The sequence below is a fragment of the Mustela nigripes genome, chromosome 6 (assembly GCF_022355385.1).
Source record: "Mustela nigripes isolate SB6536 chromosome 6, MUSNIG.SB6536, whole genome shotgun sequence".
Taxonomy (NCBI): Eukaryota; Metazoa; Chordata; class Mammalia; order Carnivora; family Mustelidae; genus Mustela; species Mustela nigripes.
This window is the reverse complement of record NC_081562.1, coordinates 118,584,704-118,593,513: the sequence shown is the minus strand read 5'-3', so window position 1 is coordinate 118,593,513 and position 8,810 is coordinate 118,584,704.

Here is an 8,810-nt window from a genome sequence, read left to right as displayed (position 1 = left end):
CATCTTGTCTGTTAGCCTGAGGCCATTCTTGACTTTGGGGCTGAAGCCCTGCAAACTGAATTTCTCAATCTCCCTGGCCAACTTCCTATTAGGTCAGTCAATGGTAAGTCCTAGAGGGGATTTGGAAGGTAGACTAGGAGGAGGAAGGGTAGACTCCGAACTCCACGTGTCTGGATATCAGCAGGGTGGGACTTCCCTCCGGAGGTTGTGCAGGTTCCACAAGGCCCCTCACCCCAGCCCATAGTTTGATAACATCACCTCCTCCATTTTATTCCCCCAGACTCCTTCTGCAGTGACCAGTTTCTGGGTTGTTCTAGAGTCCCCATTTGGATCTTTCAGCCTTCCAACACCTATGTAACCAATTCCCTGTATTACTAAATCCTCTGTGTTGGGCTGTGTGGTGATTGATAAAAGGTGTATGATTTCTGCTTTCCTAACTGGACTTCACTCTTACCACTCTCCACCCTACTGGAACAGTCATGGCTCTCTCTCTCTGTCTGTCCAACCATCCACCTATTTAATATATCCTAATTAATTAGCAAGGATTGCAAGCAAGATGATTTTCATGAAGAATTCTTGAGTGAGGTCAGAGGGCTCTCAGCGGAATTCTCAAATGACAAAGCTTGCCTTTGCCTCTTCTCTCCTTTTTCTTTGGTCCTGTCCCTACATCCTGAAACTCCAGAATCCCAGTATCCCCTCCCTCAATATTTGTACTTCCTTCTTTTAAACGTAACTAACATGTGAAAGCTTCTGGAGAATGGTGCAAAGAATCATTGGTACTTTAAAAACACCCTTGAAGCTGCCAAAGTTTTTTTTATACACAAAGGAACCCAGAAAACTGTGAGCGTAACATGACCTGACAGGTTACTTTGGAAAGGCTACACTAGTCCACCCTGATCAAGAGAATGAGTGGGTCCCGTGGTAGTTATCTGAAATTTTGGAGCCTTGGAGTGGATGATATGCAAAAATCAGACAAAATAAATGACTTTTCAGGAAGATAAATGAGATGCAAAATATTTCAGCACTCTGGAACTTGGTATTCTCTTCCTGGTAACGACAGGGAGAGAGAGTGGCCAAGGACTGGCAACCTGAGTGTGTGTAGAAACCAAGGGCTCTCAAAAAAAAAAAAAAAAAATAGATCATTTAGGTTGGTTCTGCTGCAAGTAACAGACAAGCCAACTTACAATTACTCAAGTAACCTAGCATGGAATCCCTAGATATATATGCAAGAGAAATGAAAAAAAAAAATACGACCACATGAAGCCTTCTACATGAACATTCGTAGCAGCACTATCCATAGTAGTCAAAAGGTAGAAATGACCAATGTGTTCATCAAATGAGGAATGGCGGTGTATTCATATGCTAGAATATTATTCAGCTGTAAGAAGGAATGAGGTTCTTTTATATCTGTTTTAATATGGATGGAGCCCAAAAACATTATGCCAGGCACAAAAGAACAATTTATTGCATGAGTCCATTCATTTTGAAATGTCCACAATAGGCAATTCCAGAAAGACAAAATAATGGTTGCGCAGGGCTGCAGGGCATAGGAGTATTAAGGAAGTGAGAACTAAAAGGTATATGCGGTTTTCTTTGCGGGTGATGAAAATGTACTAAGAATGATTTAAGGTGATGGTTATGTGATTCTTTTGAATAGATTAAAAACCGTTAATGGTGCACTTTCAGTTGGATGATTCTATGGTATGTGAATTCTACTTAAATTTGTTATTATTAAAATAGTTACTTAAATAATAAGGGGGTTTATTTCTTTTTTTATTATAAAGTACTTTCATTTTTTCCTCTTTTTTTTATCATGTTATGTTAGTCACCATAAAAATACATCATTAGTTTTTGATGCAGTGTTCCAAGATTCATTGTTTATGCACCACACCCAGTGCTCCATGCAATCCGTGCCCTCCTTAATACCCACCATCAGGCTCATGCCCCCACCCACCTTCCCTCTAAAACCCTCAATTTGTTCCTCAGAGTTCAGAGTCTCTCGTGGTTCATCTCCCCCTCTGATTTCCCCCAATTCACTTTTCCTTTCCTTCTCCTGATGTCCTCCATGTTATTCCTTATGTTGCACAAGTAAGTGAAACCATATGATAATTGATTCTCTCTGCATGACTTATTTCACTCAGCATAATCTCCTTCAGTCCTGTTCATGTCGATACAAAAGTTGGGTATTCATCCTTTCTGATGGAGGCATAATACTCCATTGTATATATGGACCATGTATTCTTTATCCATTCATCTGTTGAAGGGCATCTTGGCTCTTTCCACAGTTTGGCGATGGTGGCCATTGTTGCTATGAACATTAAGGTTTATTTCTTTTGTAACAGGATGTCCGGAATTAGGTCAGTTAAGCAGTTGATTAATTCATTGGTTTAGCCACGTCATCAGAGACCTGGGTTCTGTTCATCTTCCTGCTCTGTCATTTTTAGTTAGCTGCACTCATGGTTTTACGACAGCGACAATAGCTTCAGACACCCTGGGGTTGAGACAGGAGTGTTCTTTACTTATGTCTCTCTATTTCCCCAAAGAAAAGCCTTTGCCAGTGGTGTCCACGCTAACCGTCCATACCTCATGAACTAGAACTGCTCTCCTACCAAACAGTAATCCAGTCCCCAGGAAGGGGAGGGATGTCACTCTGACTGGGTCAGTGCGATCAGGTTTAATCCTGAGTCCTAAGGAGGAGAGGTGGGCGCTGGAATTTAACCAGGCCTCTGTCAGCGTGCAAGAGGGGGACACTGGCTTCAGGGAGACAGCCCCAGCAGCTGCCAAAGAGGATGTAGGAAACAGAATTTCCTTGCAGGAAGAATGGAATCAGAGTTAGCTATGAATTTACTTCTGTCTGTCTGCCTATCTGTCTCGATCATCTACCAACCTACTTACTGACCTACCCATAAACACACAGATTTTAAAATGCCTATATTTTTGACTTCTTGTAACTAAAGGGTATGTGTTTTTACCCTTTTCTTTTCTTAATCTTCCAACATTTGCATTTCCACCAAAGCATCCTATGTCAGGAAAGATTGGAAGAACTTGCACCGATGTGAGCTGGCTCAGCGGGCACCCCCCAGCCTCCGAGGGGCAGTGTGCCCCACCCTGTGCCAAGTCCGCCCAGCTGCCTCTCGAGGCACAGTTGTGGCTGAGCAGGGGCAAGCCAGGAGGAGAGAGCACTTGCCTGAGGTCTCCGTGGGGTGGAGTGCACACCCTAGGTCTTGGCCTCGCCCACCCCTCAATCGTTTCCAGTCCCGATGCTGCCTTTGCTGACGCGGACAAGGGGTCCCTGTGAGCTGTCCCCTGACATGTGGTTGTGTTTAGCTCTATAGAACTTTGAACCAACCTCAAGCTGAGCCAGTGGGAGATCAAAGTCAATAAAGTGTATGTATTTTATAAACGGTGAACTTTTGCGAAGAAACCAAACTCATTTAAGCCAAAGCCAAGGGGAGTGTTATGTTTTGACTGATGCATAAAACAAAGAAAGAACGTTGTTTCCCCCTGTGTGTTATTTGGTTTTTTTTTTTTTAAGAATGTTTATTAAAGTCCATACTTTAAAATAAACATAGAGAACTCTCGTGTTCTCTTTGTAAACACATCGGAGTCCTTTGAAGCCATGGATAATGAGTATGATAGCAGATGACTGTTTATCCTCTCCTGGGCTCCATGTTTAGTTAGCTGGGTCTTGAAATTTTTAAACCTCCTTCTCCTTGAGAGAGATTTCAGAATTGACTCTGGTAGAGCAGAGAGAGAGGGAAAAGATCTCAGGAGTTAGATTCGAACTTCTCTGGCCCCCCAAGGGGCCACACAGCCTGGGCCACAGGCTCCTCTTTCCCTGTGTTAGCATTGAGCTGAAACCCACTGGAGGTCCCCTACTTACCCAACCGGCTCATTTACTGGACTCTCCACATAGCAGCTTGCTGGTACATGTTAGAACCTTGTCTCGGGGAGGAGACAATCCAGAGTTTTTGACACTTGCCGATTTCTGGTGCAGTAACTAGTCCCATCATGGCCCACCGCAAGTCACCCGTGTCACCATGGAGCACTGGGTGCGGAGAGATGGGCACAAGTGCTTGGGCGGTAGGCCTCTATCTGGCAGCAGAGCCCCTACCACTGTCCTCCTCTGCCCACACTCCCCCCCCCCCACACACACACCCACGAGCCAGCAGACTTCATTTCAGGAACTGTTCCTAAGGGGCAGTCTCCCCCACTGTGGGGACACACTCTTTCCTTGCTCGAATGGCTCTCCTTGTGGAGCAGAGATTCTCGCTTCCATTTTCCCTGTTTCCCCAGCCTGCAGAGATCTGCCAGGCTATTCTGGTCACTTCCTTTGGACAGTTCCTTGAATTGTTTTGATGCCATTGTATGATTCACCGACTCCAGCTTCCTTTCCCCTCTGAGGCATCTGGGAAAATCAGGCTCCTTTCATATTTTCCTTTGTTAATGGCTGTATCCTGAAGTCATTCATGCCTGGTTGGGCAGGGGGTGGTGGGAGCCGTGGGCCCAGTGCCCAGGCCTCCCAGGAACCGGCACTGTTCCTGGGTGGGTGGAAAGCCCTTCCGGTAGGAGGCTACTGCATCGGGGTAAGGCAGGTTTTCCACGCAAGTTCCAGGTGTCAGTGGGGGCGGGGGGGATGTGCCACTCACATCCTGGCATTCACGTGGAGGTAGGACACCTATTCAAGACGATGAGAGCTTTGTCCAAACACAGAAACACAGATCTGGACCTCATGGTTTAAAAGCTGGAAGCTTATGTCTTTTCTTGCTCAGGGACTGGACCACCACCCAGTGGTGCATGGGGCATTCCTGGGGCCAGCTGGGGTGGGGAGACAGCTGTGGTCCAGCATCCTTGCCTCTTGGAGCTTGACTCTTCATCAGCCCGCTGGGGTTAAGAAAATCACCTTAGAAATCAAAGATGGCATGACTCTCTTAAGACCATTTGGGCCAAGGGACCCACTATGGCTCCTCGGCTGAGGTGGGACCTGAGACGAGAGACAGCAGGAAAGCTGACCATGGCTTCCTCCCGCCCTGGCCACGCTGTGGTTCTGTAAGCACCTGCTACCGGCTCGGGTTGTGAGGGGGAAGGGAGAAGGGGTGATCCTTTGGAAGGGCTTACGCCCACGTAGTTGGAAGTAGCGGGAGAAAATAGAGCTTCACAAATAGAGTGACAGCTTTGTCCTGTCCCCTCCTGGCTACTTCCGGTCAGTAACTGCTGTGGACACTGATCATAATAGCAGGAAGAGAGCTCAGCCGTTGCCCAGTGAGTACGTGTGAACCGTCCTGCACCTGTCCCAGCGTTTAACGAGTGCATTAGCCCAGTGAAGTATGTGTTTTGTTATTATTCCCATTTTATAGCCGGGAGACTGAGGCTTACAGGAAAGTTACTAATTTGTCCAAGGTCACAACAGAACTGAAGTCTGAGCCTGGATTTAAGTGGCTTCAAAGGTTTTCTTCCTGTCACTATACAACCATGCTTCTTTGAACCCCAGTGTGTGTGTGTGTGGTGTGCTGGGATTCCTGTTCTGGTCATGTCCTCCTAGATCATACTAGTAATGAGAACATATCCTCGCTTCGGTACCACACCCTGCCAAGCCAGGAATGAGAGGAGGAATAGAACATTCCCCCATTTTTGCCCCAGAGACTCAGCAGCCCGCAGGTTTCCCAGGAGAAGTGGCTCTGTCTGGTGGGTTCTAGAACTGCGCTGTGTCTGTCCCCATCTCTCCCAGTTGCCACCTCTCCCCTGGAGTCCTTGTTTCCAGCTGGCTGACTCAAACCTGCATTCCTCTGTCCCATCAAATCTTCTTGGGAGATGACCCAGCCAGACAGCCAAACTGGCTTTTCCTTTCACTTTGGCTCTTGGACTCTGAGCCTGGGCCCCGTGCGTCCGCTCGCACTCTGCCGTCTGCACGTGAGGCCTGCTCTGATCCTGGACCTGGCACGTTGCCCACCAGGCCACACACGGCAGGGAGGAAGACGGATGGAGGCCCGGCGGCTCTATGGCTTGCTCCTGGAGCGGAGACCTGGACCCCGGCTCCATTCTCCTTCCCTCTCCTCGGTGCCTGACTGTCTCACTGATTCTCCTCATGGTGGCAGCACCCATTCAGCCACTGGCAAATCAGCTCTGCTAATTGTCCAGTTAATTAATGATGATGGCTGGCCATTCCCAGTGGAGAAGATGAGACAGGGACCGGATCTGTATGTGGTCCAGTTAACCAGGGGTGACTCAGGGAAAATGACTTACCTCTCTTCTCATTTCCATATCTGCACAATGGAGAGATAATAATAGAATTTACCTCATGCAGTTGTTTCAGGAATTAAATGAGCTAACATATGCAAGGGACTTAGAACAATGTTTGGCACAGGATCATCCCTAGCTAAGTCTTAGATAATTCATATGATTGGACATAATGTTACTTCCCTTCTCCTGGGGTCCTAATTTGTGGTCACGAATGGATGGCCAGCTCACTGAACCAAAATAGACTAAATGTGTTCAAACCACATTAGTAACCAATCCAATCCAGAGCGCGGCACTAGGATGAATTAGCTCTGGCTGACACTTCATTCTGGTTGACCCAGAATTACTGGACGGTGTTCAGGGGTCTGAATTACTTACGTGTATCTCCAAAGGTAAGAAGGAGCTTCTAGCAAAGAGATAATCTGGTCTTTTTAAATTCTTAAAATTCCCCGTGTAGTCTTGGACAAATCACACAGTCCACCCAACATTATCATGTCCAGATGGCCTCTTGAGCGCCCAGCATTTTCAATGAGCGACATGGGAATGTATCTTCAAAATCAGAAAGAACAGCCCCTGCTTACAGGTCCAGTATATAAACCACAAAATAACAGTAAATTCCAAAGCCAGTAGTCAGTGGTATAGACTGAAAAATGAGCAATGTGGGAGGAGTAACTTCTTCGTCAACTGGGTATAACGAATCCAGTGGGGTTTTGATGCTCCGAGCTGGTGACCCGTTTGAACCCACTGTTTGGTTTGCAGTATCTCTGGCCTCCACTGGGTAGGCGCAGGACCTGCGTGGGGCAAGGCAGATTCCCGGAACCCCAGCAGGAGCCTTGGCCCTCCTGCCACGGGATTTGCCTAGTGGCTCTGAGTGCAGGAAAGAGGCTGCTGGGCGCCTCCCAGCTCTGGTTTACTTAAGCTTACCACTCCGCAACTTGGTAAGCTGTCCTGAGCGCCGGTAAATAAATAGCCCGCCCACCAGGAGGACAAGAAGTTCTTGTCCCCCCACCGTGGAGAGGAAGAGTGACACAGTCATAGCCGTCAGCACCTTCTCTCGGCCTGGGAAAAAAAATCAAGAAGACCTTTATTGTAATGTAATTGTTAAGCTGACTGTACACTCACACCAAGGCAGTGTGTGCCGTGGCTGACCTTGAGGATTCTGAGGGCCATCTCTCCCGTAAGACACATGGTCTCAGACAATAGTCCCTCTTGCTACAGGGTCGGATCCTGGTGCTCATTCCCGGGCAGCTGAATGTGGCTTCTCGCGGGGCGCTGGGCTTTGAGATGTGATAGAAGTCTGAATGGGTGTGCGTAGCAGCACGTGTGGTGTGTGCACATGGGCATGTCTAGGTGTGCAGGGCACCCATCATTGTTGCTCAGGAACCTGAGGCCAGGGTCTGGGGTCCTCAGACTTATGGCCGTGCCCCCACTTGCTTGTTTTTACCAACACGTGACAATGACAATGAGGACTCATGAGAAGTTAGGTCCCAGCATTTTCAGAGTAGTCACGTGTCAGACACATGGAACTTACTGAGGTCCTTACTGAGGGCCTCACACTGACAGGCACGGTCCTGGACACTTCCTTTCCTCGCTTGCTCAACGGCGGACTTGAGGCTTGTGGCTGACTGGTGGAAAGCACAGGATGGTATTTCGAGTGGGGTTGGGGCCAAAGCCCACCGGCTGCTGGGAACTCAGATCTAAGAAACCATCTCCCTCACAGCAGACAGAGACTTTTCCCTGAGAAACACTGTCGTGGAATGTGTGGTCTGTGGGGGGCCCTCATCCCCTCTCCCCTGATGGCAGGGGTTCGGGACCCGCTGCTTCCAGCACACCTGCAGCAGCCCAGTAGATCTCTTTCTGGAACCATTTTCTTCGTGTGCTCGGCTCCTGTTTCCGTCCTCAGCATTCTCATTTCCTCCCCCTTTTCCTCCCATTAAGACCTTCTCATGAGGAGAGTGTGATGAACTAATTTCCCCTATGATGCCAATTACTGATCAAGCCTGAAGTGCTATTCTCTCCAAGATAATGCTCTCTTAAGAGGCAGGAAGATAATCGGTCTTTAAGTGTAGAATTAAGTGTGGAATTTTGAGGCATCAGTGAGCGGGGAGGGAAGGTGGGGTTTCAACACACACACACGTGTGCCCACACGAGCACGCGCACCATCACGTACAATGGACTCATCAGCTCTGCTCACTGGAAAGGGCGGTGCTGGCTCTTCTCACGGTAGGAGAAAAGACATAAGACGTTGTCCAGACCCCGTCGCTCTGTCCTTCCTTCCTCCCTGGTCCTTACTGAGGGCCTCGCACTGACAGGCACGGTCCTGAATGCTTCCTTGCCTCGCTTGCTCAACGGCGGACTTGCGGCTTGTGGCTTACACAGGGCAGCTCCTCAGCACTGGGGCTAAAGGAAGGAGGGGAAGTTCCTTCTGGAAGCGCTGGCCCGAGGCCCGCTCTGATGGCCAGCACTCCCTGCCGTTGGGGCCCTCTGTCTAGGGTACTGTGGCCCTCGCCTGAGTGCGGGTGTCCTTCCCCAGCCCTGTGGCTCCTCAAGCCCACATTCTTTGGAGAGAAAGC